At 41.9% G+C, this 13821-nt stretch overlaps 1 protein-coding gene across 2 annotated transcripts in view; it reads left to right on the top strand.

Annotated features, from left to right (window-relative positions):
• RPRD2 (regulation of nuclear pre-mRNA domain containing 2) overlaps nt 1-13821 on the top strand; it is a 338434-nt gene that overhangs the window by 53178 nt on the left and 271435 nt on the right. The window lies entirely within an intron of this gene.

Here is a 13821-nt window from a genome sequence, read left to right as displayed (position 1 = left end):
TTTGGAATTTCTTACTCAAGTGTTCTCAAGTGAAATTCTGACATCCACTCTACAGCGCTGACATGCACAGCCATTTCTCATGAAGTTTGCATGTCAACTCTTAATTTACTTTACAGCGCTGACACGCACAGCTCAGCGCTGTCATTCACAGTCATTCATCATAAGGTTTTGCGTGTCAACTGTCGTCGATTTAGCAGTGCTGACACGCACAGCTGTTTGCCATAAAGTATAGTGCAATTACACTTATTTTATTTTGATGAATTTTTACATTAGACAGTACGTTGTGTTTGTGTTAGTGATACGTTCAGAGATACTAAAGTACATTTTCCTGATTGTACACGTACTCAATCAACATAATAGATTTATGTAGTTTGCGCATTAATACTGTTGTTTTGATGCTGTTTCTATAATTCTTTATATTTGTTTGATTTGAGTTTGTTGTGTCTTGCTCAACTCTTCAATCATTTTACCATGCAAAACGTCACGGCAGCTCCATTCTTTCTACAATGCCCGGGTGACCCTCCCATCAAATGGTCAAAATGGAAGAAGGTTTTCGAGCGCTATGCTCGTGTTTGTGGCACCTCTCTAAGCGTTGAGAGGAAGACGGCTTTATTGATGCATTGTCTTGGGTCTGAGGGACCAGATGTCTTTGACCATTTGCCTGATGTCCCCAATGGTATCAGTTCTGGTCTTAATGAGTATGAGCAATGTATTTATAAACTTGATGCTCATTACTTACCAAAGGTTAGCACAATTTTGGAGAGTTATCACTTTGGCAAGCGCATGCAAAAAGAGGAGGAGAGCATAGAGAATTACATAACGGAGCTTAGACGTTTGGCGTCCACTTGTAAATTTGATGCCCTAGTGGATGAAAGGATACGAGATCAGTTTATGCTTGGGTGTGAATCTGAGAAAGTGCGTGATGAGCTCTGGCTGAAAGACGAACCATCTTTGGATGAGGTTTTAGTAGTAGCAAAGAGAATAGAACACTCTCTCCAATGTGTAAAAGTAATCAAAAAAGATCTCAATAAAGAGGTGTCGGTAGTTAATACCAATAGTAATTCAAAAAAAGAAACAAATAGTAGTGATAATCAAGCAAAGTCATGGCTTAAAGAGAAGAGTACTAGTAAATCTCGTAACAATTTTAACAAAGGCGGCAAGTGTTATAGGTGCAATAGCACTTCACACTGGGCTAATGACAAGTCGTGTCCTGCTTTGAATATTACGTGCTCTCATTGTAAGAAGAAAGGGCAATTTGTGAGTGCTTGCAGGTTCAAAACTATTAAGAAAAATGTGAATGAAATTTCTGATGGTAATTTGTCTGATCACCATGATTTTGAGTGTGGACAAATTGTTCAAGTTGGTGGTGAGGGACCCCTTGATTTCATTTCTGTAGAAGGACACAAAACTAAAGTGTTGTTTGATTCTGGGGCTAAGATTACCATTGTTTCCAGCAAATTCTTTGATGATAAATTGTCTGGTAAAGTCAAATTATTAAAACCAGACATTCGTCCCACTGCATATGGTGGGGATCCCATTGAATTAAGGGGGTATTTTAATGGGCTGATTGAGTTTGGTGAGCGTTACACTCCTGGGAAAGTTTACGTTTCTAAAAAAGGTGATCGCATTATCAGCTGGTGGCACCAAAAGGATCTTGGTGTCATGTTAGACCCAAACAGCACTCCTCCAATCATTATCAAGGAGAGGAAAAGCGTAGAGACTGTGGTGGAGAGTTCTTCGCTGCAAAGTCTGTTAATAAGTGAATATCCACAAGTGTTTGGTGATAAGCTAGGCTGTCTTAAGGGCTACTGTCATAAGATTAAACTTTCTCCTGGTTCAATTCCAGTATCCTGTAAACTCCGTAATGTTCCGTTCGCTGTCAAAGAGGATATGCTCAAAGAAATAAATGAAAGTCCCAAGGAATCATTGAGGAGGTAGAAGGAACATCATGGCTCGCCCCGGTGGTGGCCGCGAGGAAGCCTGACGGTTCTTTGAGGCTCTGTGTTGATCTCAGACAGCTCAATAAATGTGTGCTGGTAGACAAGTATCCTCTTCCAAACATATCGGAGTTGTTGAGTATGGTGGGGGAGGCGAAAATATTCAGTACCATTGATCTGACTTCAGCATACAACCACATTTTGCTTGATGAGTCCTCAAGGGATCTGACGGCTTTTATCACGCTGTTTGGAACATTTTGATTCATTAGACTCCCGTTTGGGTTGGTTTCTGCTGCCTCAGTATTTCAACGTGTCATGGACAAGGTTTTAATTAACATTCCTGGGGTTTGCATGTACCAAGATGACATCTTGATATATGGGCCTAGTGTGGCTGAACATGAAACAAGAGTTAGACAAGTGCTGGATAGGCTTACTACTCACAATTTAACTATCAAAAGAGAGAAATGTAGATTTGGTCTCAGTAAAATTGATTATTTGGGTCATACCATAAGTGCTGATGGAGTTGTTCCTAAAGCTGATCTTGTAAACACTATTAAAGATCTCGTGGTTCCTTCTTCCAAGGAGGAGCTCATGCGGTTTTTGGGAATGGCCGAGTATTACAATAAGTTCATAAAGAATTTTGCTGAGGTCACGTTCAATATGAGGAACTTGCTAAAGAAGGGAGAGAGATTTATCTGGGACGATTTGTGTGACAGAGAATTTAATGACATAAAAATTAAATTACAGAATGCACCTAATCTCAAGAGCTTTGACCCGTACAAAAGCTCTATCATTTCTACAGATGCAAGTCTGAAGGGGATTGGTGCGGTCCTGTATCAAGGGGGTGTTTTGCCTGATAACACCATTATGTTTATTTCTAGGTGTTTAAATGCGCGGAATGTCGTTATTCTGTAATTGAACGTGAAGCCCTTGCTGTATATTGGGCTATCAAGAAATTAAAAAGTTCTTATGGGGCACGTCACAGAGGTTTCTATTTTTAGCGATCACAACCCGGTGATTCTGGAGATAATCCCGGGTGGCCGAACATTAGCGTTTAGGCATCCGTCACACAACTCAAATGGGCGATGCACGAGGCTCTTTAGGTCAGACAGAGGTGTCAGACAGGGATGTATCCTGGCACCCTTGCTGTTTACCCTATCATGAAGAAGGATCTTGCAATGACCAAAACTGCCCTTGAGACCTTATTTTCCTTAGAACGTGAGGAGCTAGAAATGACAAAGCCAACAGTTAGAGCCAATTATGCCCTGATCAGTTCCCCTGGTCCTGAACCATATCTGATTGTTGTGAACGCCTCATACCATCGGTTCCTCCTAATCAGATTTAGGTTTAACTTGGTGCACTTTTCTCTGGGCTTTTTTAAAACCTGGTGCACTGTGGATCGTGCAGAACCCTGCAAATGTGATAATAGTTCGAGACAGGACACTCTACATTTTTTAATGTTCTGTAGTCTTTACAAGGATTGCAGGAGGAAGTTTTTGCTGCCGATATTGAGGGAGCTGGGTTTCAGACAGGTTAGGCCAGCACTTGTATATTTATTGCAACTAAGTACTCCACGAATTATGTTTCACGTCGCAAGCTTCTTGGTCGCTGCTATGCGCATTAGGAAAAAAATTGTTTTCCCATTGCAGGTTTTAAATTAGATCATTTTTAACATTTTACGTACAAATTTTATAACTAGTTTTTTACATTATTTATATTTGAATATGAAATAGGTCATATGATCGGGATTCATGGCATGAATTGTGTGTTTTACTCAAAGTTTTTTAATTGTGTTTGTTAGGATTGTATGTGTCTTTTATGATATTAATTTATCGAATAAAGGAATTTTGACTGACTGACATTTGTCATAAGAACTGATCACAAACCTCTTTGTGAGGTACTAACTAATCAAGGCATTGACTCTGTATCTCCTAGGATATCCAAGTGGGTGGTTGGTTTACAGGGGTTTAATTTTATTGTTAAACATGTTCCTGGTTCAGATAACATTGTTGCAGATACTCTATCGAGGTTAGTTCCAACTAATCAATCAGACCTAGACACAAATTCAGACCCATCTTTTGATCATCCTCGTGATTTTGTTTGTGGAGTAGATTATAAGGTGATTTCTCGTGAGCGGTGGTTGGATGCTTGTAAAAGTGATTCTATCATTCAGGATGTCTCTAAATTGATTTGTGAAGGTTGGCACCATAAAGGACAAGGTGGTGATTCAGTGAGGGATTTCTGGTTAGTTAAGGATCAACTTTCAACTTGTGATGGGTTTTTGTTGAGAGGGCACAGGCTAGTACCTCCGGTTTCTTTAAGGAAAGAGATTTTGGATTTGGCACATGAGGCACACTTAGGCATATCAAAAACTAAGGAGAGGGTACGCTCTAGTTATTGGTGGCCAGTACTTGATGCACAGATTGAACAGATTGAACTTTTGGTTAGGGAGTGCGTCCAATGTGGGTGTGTGTATCGTTTTGCTCCGCATACCACTACAGGGAAGTCTCCTTTTCTGTTTCGAGGAAGAGACCCTGATACCGTCTTAGAACCACCATGGGTAAATAAGTTACTTTCCAACGGGTATCAAGATTTCGATGCTATGTTATGGAAAGAGAAGGAGGATTTGAAATGTTCTAAAAGTAAAGAGAACTATGATGTTCGTCATGCTGTTAAGTCCACAAAGGTTAAGGTGGGTGATTGTGTTCGAATCAAAAGGCCGGGTTTTGCTGTTCCTGGATCTGAAGTTACTGAACCTTTAAGGGACACTAGAGTTTTCAACAATGCTATAAGAACGAGTGATCACAGAGTATGGAATCTGGGTTGTGTTGCCTTATGCAATGCAAACGCTGGAACAGGTTTCTCTCATAACATCAAGGAGGGAAAAGTAGTTCCTGAAGTCATCAAGAGGCTCACGAGGCCCAAGAGTTTCAGGTCTTCCCTCTCATTTGAAGGATTATGTCACATGAAGTCAGATGTATATTTGAAGGGTTTGTTAATGGATATTATATGTATTGGTGTGTTGTGTAAAGGAGGGAGATATGTTGTAACGTCCTTCTTTCTCATGATGGGATGCTTGGTGTTCTGGAATGTCAGGCCAAGCCAGCTGTAGAATGTTAGAGGGCAGTGAGATCATTATCTTACTGACAGTTGGGTGGATGAGCTGTTTATACCTATCTTGAAGAATAAACTTAAGACTTCCTACTTCAAGCCTCAGCATCTTTCTTCACCTCAAGAGAGCACTTTGTTCTGAAGCTCTCCTCAATCTCCTTTGTCTGCCATTAGGGAAGAGGATAATTTTTAAATCATTATGCTGGTTTTACTGTGCTCTGCATTGTACGGGTGCCACAGTCATTCCTGCTCTGATTCTGTGTATTTGCTTTTTAGTGAAACTACACATTTTTCTGTAAATTACTTAACTCATCTCTTCTGATAACATTTATTTTAATATCACTTCGCTTCAGTAAACCAGTCCTTGTACCAATATGCTACAGAATAAGCAGTGCTTATTAAGTATATAAGTTATTCTTTCAGTCACACTCAACTTCATGAGTGAGCACTGGAATCGCAACACAATTATTCTTTAAAACTGATTCTAGAAAGTTATCTGTGGGGAAAATAAGCATCAATTTCTAATGGCTGTTAAGCTGTAGTGTTCATAACATTTCTCGGGTGGTGTAACAAAGTTCTGCACCTTTCTACACAGTTTGATTTGACTCTTCGAAACCAACGTTCCCACTTCCACAAGGATGGACACTTCTTCCACCGCTTAGCCACAGAGTGCACTTCCAACGTTGTGATTGTGTTACAGCGTAGTTTTGTGTGAATGCTATTTTGACACATTTTAACACATCATTACTTGCATTGCAAGCAGCTCCACCACAGATCTCATTCCATATTTGGATATGATGTAAAATATGAGCACACAAGTCGTGAGGGCTTTTTTTGCCTTGAGTGACACCAACATCAGCAGCTGCATGTCCAGCATCTTTATCTTTACCTTTAGTCTCAAGAGAGTTGACTCCTGTTTCATGTAGCCACGTGTCCTGTGGACTAAGTCATTGTGAAAAGCACTCGCAGAATGTAATAACATGACTTTGTAGTATAGCTAATATTGTACAGTGCAATGACTAGCTAGAAAATAACTTATGCACGTAGAATTTTAATTTTTCATGTGGGTAAATAGCCCGTTCCTGAAGTGACCACGAATTCATACATATTCAAAATGTTTGACATTGCCATTAATCGTGTAAAGTATCAATCAAGTGGTTACACATAGCTTGATATTGACTGGAAGTGGGACACCAAGGCAAAAAATGCAGTGTTTATGGAGTCGCAGTAAGCATGACGACTGAAGTTGTAATTTTGCTTTTACTTGAGTAAAACCGGTTTGTATAATGATTCATGTAACCTAGTTAAAACTGTTTTATAATAATCGTACATTGAAATGTATTCAACATTGGCACGATATCTTATTATGAAGCAAAAGCAATAGTTGATTAACATATTTTGTAACTTAATATTAAAGAACATTCTCCTGTCAAGCTGACAGTCTGTTTCTTAGGCCCTAAGCTTCATGGCAACAGCTATTGCACGCAACCAACCTTATTTGCCTTCAGTTTGTACAAGATTTTTTTTTTAAACATTTTTTTATTTCCTGTCTGAGCAGTTTTTTTGCCATTAGTCCTAAGTCTTGTGAGAATTGTGGTTTTAAATTAAATTTGGATTTTGGTGTGAAATTGTCCTGTTGCAAATGTTGGTGAGAGTATGCAGAAGAGGAAAAAAGAATAGCATGGAAGGTTTAGAAACGTGGGTACCAGATCCACATATCACTGAGTTAACTGCAAGTAGTGGTGGTTGAGGATCAAACACAGTTGAAGACCTAGTTATTATTCTTTTTGTAATTTGGAATAAAACCCTATCCGGTTTATAGTATTGCCAATTTACATGACAACTGTCGTAAAGTCAAATACTTTTTGGAAGGCCAATTTTCCAATCTCTCAAACATCAAATTTACATCCAATAAATTACTGTAAGTCTGCCTAGTTGGTCTACGCAACGTAATATGTTTTCCCCCGGTGTTCTATATAGCCCGAACTTGAACCGAAGGTATCTGGTATCGGAGTGCTTTACATGAACACCAGTTGCATTACACAAAGACACATTAATTTTTGTTAGGCACAGGGAGATTACGTGGTTTGCCCAGAATCGCAGGATGTTGAGCGTCATTGCTGAGACTCGAACCCGGGACACCAAATTTGAAATTGACCGTCCTAGCCGTTAGACCACATTCTCTCCCCATAATACCCACATAATACCTTTCACAACCCTCCAAATTTGTTTCTCTCCCTACAGAAAAATCAATTAACTGGAGCATGACCAGCCTCCACATCTGAGCTATAACAATTAATGATCCTAGAACTCAATCCTTTATCAACAAAGATGACAAAAAAAATTCAACAGTTCTATGGAAGATGCCTCCACAGTATTCAGGTCCATCTCCAAGCACCAGCGAACACCACTTTTCTATGCCCTAACATAACGTTTTCTTGTTCCTGGGGCCCAAGACTGAGTAATTCCTGAGCCTGTTCTGAATGGCCTGCAATGTGCTCTCACCCACTGAAATCTTTCAAACAAGACTGTTCAATGCCCTTTCGTCAACTAAAGGATGAACCTTGCCTTCCGTACCTAACCACATTCTGTTTGACGCAGAAATAAAAAAAAAAGCTTGTTCACCACTAATTCCAGCAACCATGGAAACCAAGGCTACGCTACCCAAAAAGAAGTGATCAGGACTATCTGGCGCTTCTGCCTCTTCACCGTCAATAAAACTATCTGAATCATCCCAAAGGGTGAAAATGCATTCCGTCGAAGATTCCTCCGATCCGGCCTCCAACTGAAATACCAATGTAATTGAAATGTTAACTTTGCAAACAGATCCACTTGTAAGGGACCCGAAATCTCCTGTATTTGTTGGAAAATTAGAACATTCAATTTCCAGTTGCTAAAATCTCTCGAATACCTTGAACTCCAATTTGCAGTTGTGTTAAAAATTGGCAAATGCTACGACTACAAGCCCATCTTGTGTTCTAGACATCTTTTGCTATCGGAGTTAGATTCTTGGACTTGCTACCACCCAGTTATTTATATGACCTACTGCAGAAATATTGTCCCTCTTCAATAAAACATTTCCGTTCTTTAAAATGTTTCCAAATTTCTTAATGCAAAAAGACTTGCTTTTATCTCCAATCCATGTATTTGTTCCCAGCTCTCTTCCCTTGGCCATCTACCACCTGTCTCCTGCAGATTGAAACTTGCCCCAACGAAAGGCTCACATCCAGAACATAATCTAGAGATATCCCAAAAATAGTTCGGCCATTTCATGTGTTCAAATTGTCCACCCTTCAATTCAATTCCTACTGTGCTTCTAAGGAAAGAGTCACCTGATCTCCATAACACAAACCTTTTCTTAAACTCTGCTTTCACCCTCTGTCAGGCTCTGTAATGAAGAGGTCCTGGAAAGACCCCTGAATAGTTGAAGAAAACAAACCTGTAATCCTTGCTAAAGTGTTTAATGTAACAGATTGTCTCTTCAAACCCGGTTTCACCGTAGTCTTAATTTTTACAACTTTTTTCTCTGAAGTCAAAGTTGCCAAGCACTGTATTCACCTGAAACCCAAGGAATTCCACTTCCTTGCAAGGAACTAGTACTGGTTTCTCCATGTTCACAAAGAATCCCAGGAATTCCAGTAGATTCATCACTAATTTAAGTTGTTTTCAATTTCTCTTGATCCCGAGACATAATAAAAAAAATCGACCATGTATGTTATCATGCAAATTCCCTTTTCTCTGAGAAATGCAGCAACTGGTCTCAAAACCTTTTAAAAACACCAGGGAGCTGATGCTTGACCAAAGCGAAGACAAATTGTTAAAGGTCTCCTAACCACCTGAATTGGAGATATCTGCGCCTGCTTCTGCTGTCGGAATCCTAAAGTAAGCATCCTTTAAATCGTGCTTGACCATCCAATCGCTTCTCTCTATAATATCTCTTAGGAAGTGGATACCGTCCATCTTGAATGTGTCTGTACACCAGAAAACAATTCAAATTCGTAAAAGTTATTACAGGATGCCAACCTTCGTCTTTTTTTTCCTGACCCAAAAAAATCACTCTCACAAGTCCTCTGTCACGATCTCTGTGGCACCTTTTTTTCAACATCTCTTGAACCTCTAATTCCACCAACTTTTGTTGTTCCTCTAGAAACGCAAAAAGGACAATGGATGGATGGAATGCTGAACAATGTTTTAAAAAAAATAATATTTTTTTATTGTATTTTGACAATGAAAGAACATATAGAACATAATATGAGTACTTGACCTGATTAGTTGTAGAGCAATTTCAGTCTGCCAGTGTTCATAATACATATCCCCTACAGGGCTATACATTGAGGGACACGAGATATCCAATTGTACATAGATCATGACATCAACCGCGCACATTCCTGCACAATGCCAAATGGGTCATAAGTTACCTCATGCTGAGTTTTTCCCTCCGCCTCCCAGATAATGAACCCTAATTCTCTGCTTCTCCCTCCAACTCTAAGCCATAATATTTCATCCATGGTGTCCATACTTTCTTAAATTTCTGCGGGCTGCCCCTAGCTTTGTACGTCACCTGTTCTGCAACCATGTATAGGTCTAAACATGCCCTCCATTCCTTTAGTTTGGGCGTTTGTTCCACATCCCAATATTTCGCTATGTCGCGCTTGGCCACTACTAATCCCAGGTTAGCCAGTAGTAATTTTCATTGAGGGATATCTAACTCTATGGAAATACCCAAAAGAAGGAACCCCTGCTCCAATTCTATCTGGACCTCAAGGATACTATTAAGTTAATTCACAATCTTCCCCCAGTATGACTGAATTTCCCTACATTCCCATATGGTGTGTATGAAAGTCCCATCCATCCCATGACATCTAAGGTAAATTGGACTATCTGCTTTTCCCATTTTGTGAAGGCGGGCTCTGTCAAAATATGTTATATGTAAAATTTTATACTGAATGAGGCGTAAGCGAAGCCTGATTGCCACCTCCCGAGGGTGCATGAGAGCGGCCTCCCAATTTGTCTTCCAATGTTCCGGTAGTCTCCTCCCACTTGGTTCGGAGTGGACCAAGCTTATCCGGCATATTATTGAGTAGTGTTTTATATGTATAGGAAATAGATTTAGTCGGGATCTCCTCTTGTAATAGGCGACCCTCCAGTGGGGCATTCTCTGGTAGTGCCTCCCCCTCTAACCCTCCCGCCATCCATGAATGTTTTAACCGAAGATATGCGTAAATTTGTGTTCCGATTAGAAGGTCCGCTATCTTGGAAATGCCAATCAGGTCCCATTTTTTTAAAAACCCCTAAGCTTCCCTATTTCGGACAGTCGATTCCCTTCCCATAGCGGGGTCTCCCTGGTGCATTTCTTGTCCCACTGCATTTGCCTCTCCGTGTGTTTCCAAGCCTCCAGTGTCCTCCGGGTTGCCTGAAGTAGTTGGCCACTGCCCTTGCCACCATATATATAGTGAAGATACGTACGATTTCTGAATTGTGATCTTTCCAGCCTAATATGTCGAATGGTCTCCTTGTATATGGATCCACTCGTTAATAACAATAGGGTGGGATGCCCTGTAGTATGCTCTGATGTCTGGAAGAGCCAGACCACCATTATATACACTTCTTTGCAAGGTTTGGAGTGCTACCCGTGGGTATACACCATCCCTTAGAAGCAAGCGTACCTCACTATCTATTTGATTGAACAATGTGTCTGGGATTTTATAATAGATATTTTGCAGCACATAGAGCAGCTGTGGAAGCGTAATCATTTTATACATGGCGGCCCTGCCTATAATAGTTAGGGGGAGTTTGTGCCACCTTTTAACGTCTTCTTGAAAATTGTGGATAACTCTTAACATTGCGTACCAGGCTTTCCGCGACATCAGTGGTAATGTAAAGGCCAAGATATGTGAAGCCTTCCGTTGACCAACTTAAACAGTCGGGGAGCCCCTGTGGTTCCACCGCCCCCCCCAATTGGGTATAGTGTGGATTTACTCCAATTGATTTTGTATCCCGCATGCTTCCCGTATACCTCCAAAAATCTTCAAGATTCGGGGGAGGGTCACACTGGGGTCGGTCGCGTACAATAAAATATCATCCGCATATAAAGATATGCGTTCCTCTTTGAGTGTTCTGTTATCGTCTACGAACCTACCTAATCCAGGGGTAGTTCTGATAACACAGGCAAGAGGTTTCAAAATAAGAGCAAAAAGTAGCGGGGAAAGAGGACATCCCTGTCCAGTTCCCCATTGTATTGGCCAAGGTTCAGAAAGAGCCCTGTTGACCCGAGCCCTAGCCATGGGTTTCGTATAAAGTAGCGCTATCCAATCTCGGAAACTTGGCCCAAATCCAAGTTTCTCCAGGACATACCTCGTAAAGGGCCAATGAATGGTGTTGAACGCTTTTTCAGCGTCTAAGGATAGCAGTAAATGTGCAGTGTCTAGAACAACGTCCATCCAATTGGCCACCCTGCGTAGATTATAACAAGTGGCACGTTTAGGCATAAAGCCAGATTGATCATCCTGAACCAGTGATGTAATTACCCATATGAGGTGTGTAGCGAGGATGGTGGATAGTATTTTAGTTTCAATGTTCAACAATGATATAGGACGGTAGGAGCCACAATCATCTGGGGGTTTCCCGGCCTTGTGAATCACCACTACATTCGCCTCTCTAAGATCAATAGGGAGCAACCCTTCTTCTTTAGACTCTTGGAACATCTTAAGTAGGTGCGGCGCCAGAAGAGATGTTTTTTAAAGAATTCACCTGGAAGGCCATTGGGACCTGGGGCTTTCCCCAGTTTTAACCTGTTCATTGCTTCCATCACCTCCTCCAATGTGATTTCTAAATCTAGTCTCTTTCTCCTCCAAGGAGAGACCAGGCAGATCAATGTCTTCGAGATATTTGCATAACTGTGCATTGCACACCTGTGTTCGGGCGGTATAAAGTGTGGCATAGAATCGGGCAAAGGCCCCAACTATATCTTGTGGCTTCGTGTAGGATTTGTCTACCTCACTAATGGAGGCAACCCATCTAGATTCTTGTTCCTTTCTTCCCAATGCTGAACAATGTCAAACATTCACCCCAGTGCAGAGATCTGGGCCTAAATCCATTGTTTTTTGCTCACCATGCCATTCCAGCTGGAACTGCCAGGCCAGGTCCTCCCTGGACACACACAGAGCATCCTGGGACCTGTTTCAGGGTATCACCCCCTTATCAGCCAGGATTGCTTGACTCCAGTGGCATGGAGAGCACAGGACCCACATCTGGGCATATCTGTCCCACTGTGACAAATGCAAAAAGTGATTCTGGAGCTCCTGGCTGGCCTCAAGATTTTTGGAAGCTTTTTCCATGTACTCTGGATCTTAGGCATAGTACATAGTCCACAATGTCTTGTTTGGGTTCTTGGAGAGGCTTCTCCCAACCCTCTTTTACCAGACAGAGTGGTTCTCCAACAGTATGGCCAACGAGTTCAAAGGTGGAAAACCCTACTCCCTTCTGAAGTACCTCTGTAGGTGAAAAGCAAGCATGGTAATAGGACATCCCGTCTTTTGAGTTTTTCAGGAAGCCCCAAAATCATGCCTTCCAATGTCTTGTTAAAACTCTCAAAGACCATTGGTTTGTGGGTGATAGTGTAGTAAACTTGTACAACACTCCACACTCGTTCCACGTGTCTTTTAGGTAAGCAGACATGAAGTTTGACCCTCTGTCTGAAGCCACCTCCTTAGGAAACCCTACCCTGGGGAAGGCACCAATGAGGGCCGTGGCTACTGCAGTAGCTGTAGTAGTCCTAAGGGGAATTGTCTCAGGATACCTAGTGTTATGATCTACTACCAATAGTATAAATGTGTTTCTTGATGCTGTGGGAGGTTCAAGTGGACCCACTATGCCCACACCTACCCTTCCTGGTGGGACAGGAGCGGACAAACTCCTTTACTTTCCGAGACATCTGGAGCCTGTAAACGTGGCTAACTAGCCTTTCCCAGGTTTTGGTTTGGCACAGATGTCCAACTAGGGGAATGTCCTGAGCTAAAGTTAGTAGGAACTCCCTGTACTTCTGGGGCACTACAATTCTCCTAGTGGCTCTAGGGTTGGGGTCTCTGGCCTCAGTGGGTACCACTCACATCTTCCTTTTCCTGTGCAGCAGCTTGCTGCCTCAGACTTTTTAAGAGTTGGACAGTCCTGCTGTCCAAGGCACAGCTCTTCCCTAGAGGGTCCCCCTGGGCCTACAAGTTCAACCTGGTAAGGGTCAAGCTCTATAGGCTCAGTTCCCTCTGGGGCTTCTAAGTCCTCTCCCTGAGGAGAAGGGTCCTGATCCTTTTGCTGAACAGAAGTTTGTTTCCCCAGACTTCTTACCTTTCCTCTGGGAAGGTTGGGCCATACTTTCAGGCTCCAACACTTCTTTTTCACTCTGCTTTCAGCTCTGTGATCTAGTCTTGACTCACACAATCTCAGGGATGTCCAGCATTGCTGCATGGGTTTTTAGTTCTACCTCAGCACATGCTGAGGTTTCCAGGTCACTACCAAGCAGACATGCAGCTGGAAGGTTTGGCGAGACATCTACCTGTTTCAGGCCAGTAAATTAACCCCCCCCCCCCCCCCCCCCCCCCCCCATCGTATGTCACCATGGCAGGGTCAGTGGCAACACTATCGGTGTTGGTGATTGGGTAACTTTTCCCAATCCGGTATTGCTCTGGGGAAACCATAGTGACACTGGCACCTGTACCCCTCAGGGGGACTCTATTCTAGTCACATTGATCCAGGGGTATTGCAAATACTACTTTAAGTT

The sequence above is a fragment of the Triturus cristatus genome, chromosome 12 (assembly GCF_964204655.1).
Source record: "Triturus cristatus chromosome 12, aTriCri1.1, whole genome shotgun sequence".
Lineage (NCBI taxonomy): Eukaryota > Metazoa > Chordata > Amphibia > Caudata > Salamandridae > Triturus > Triturus cristatus.
Note: the sequence above shows the minus strand (reverse complement) of the source record. Positions and strands in the feature narration are given on the sequence as shown.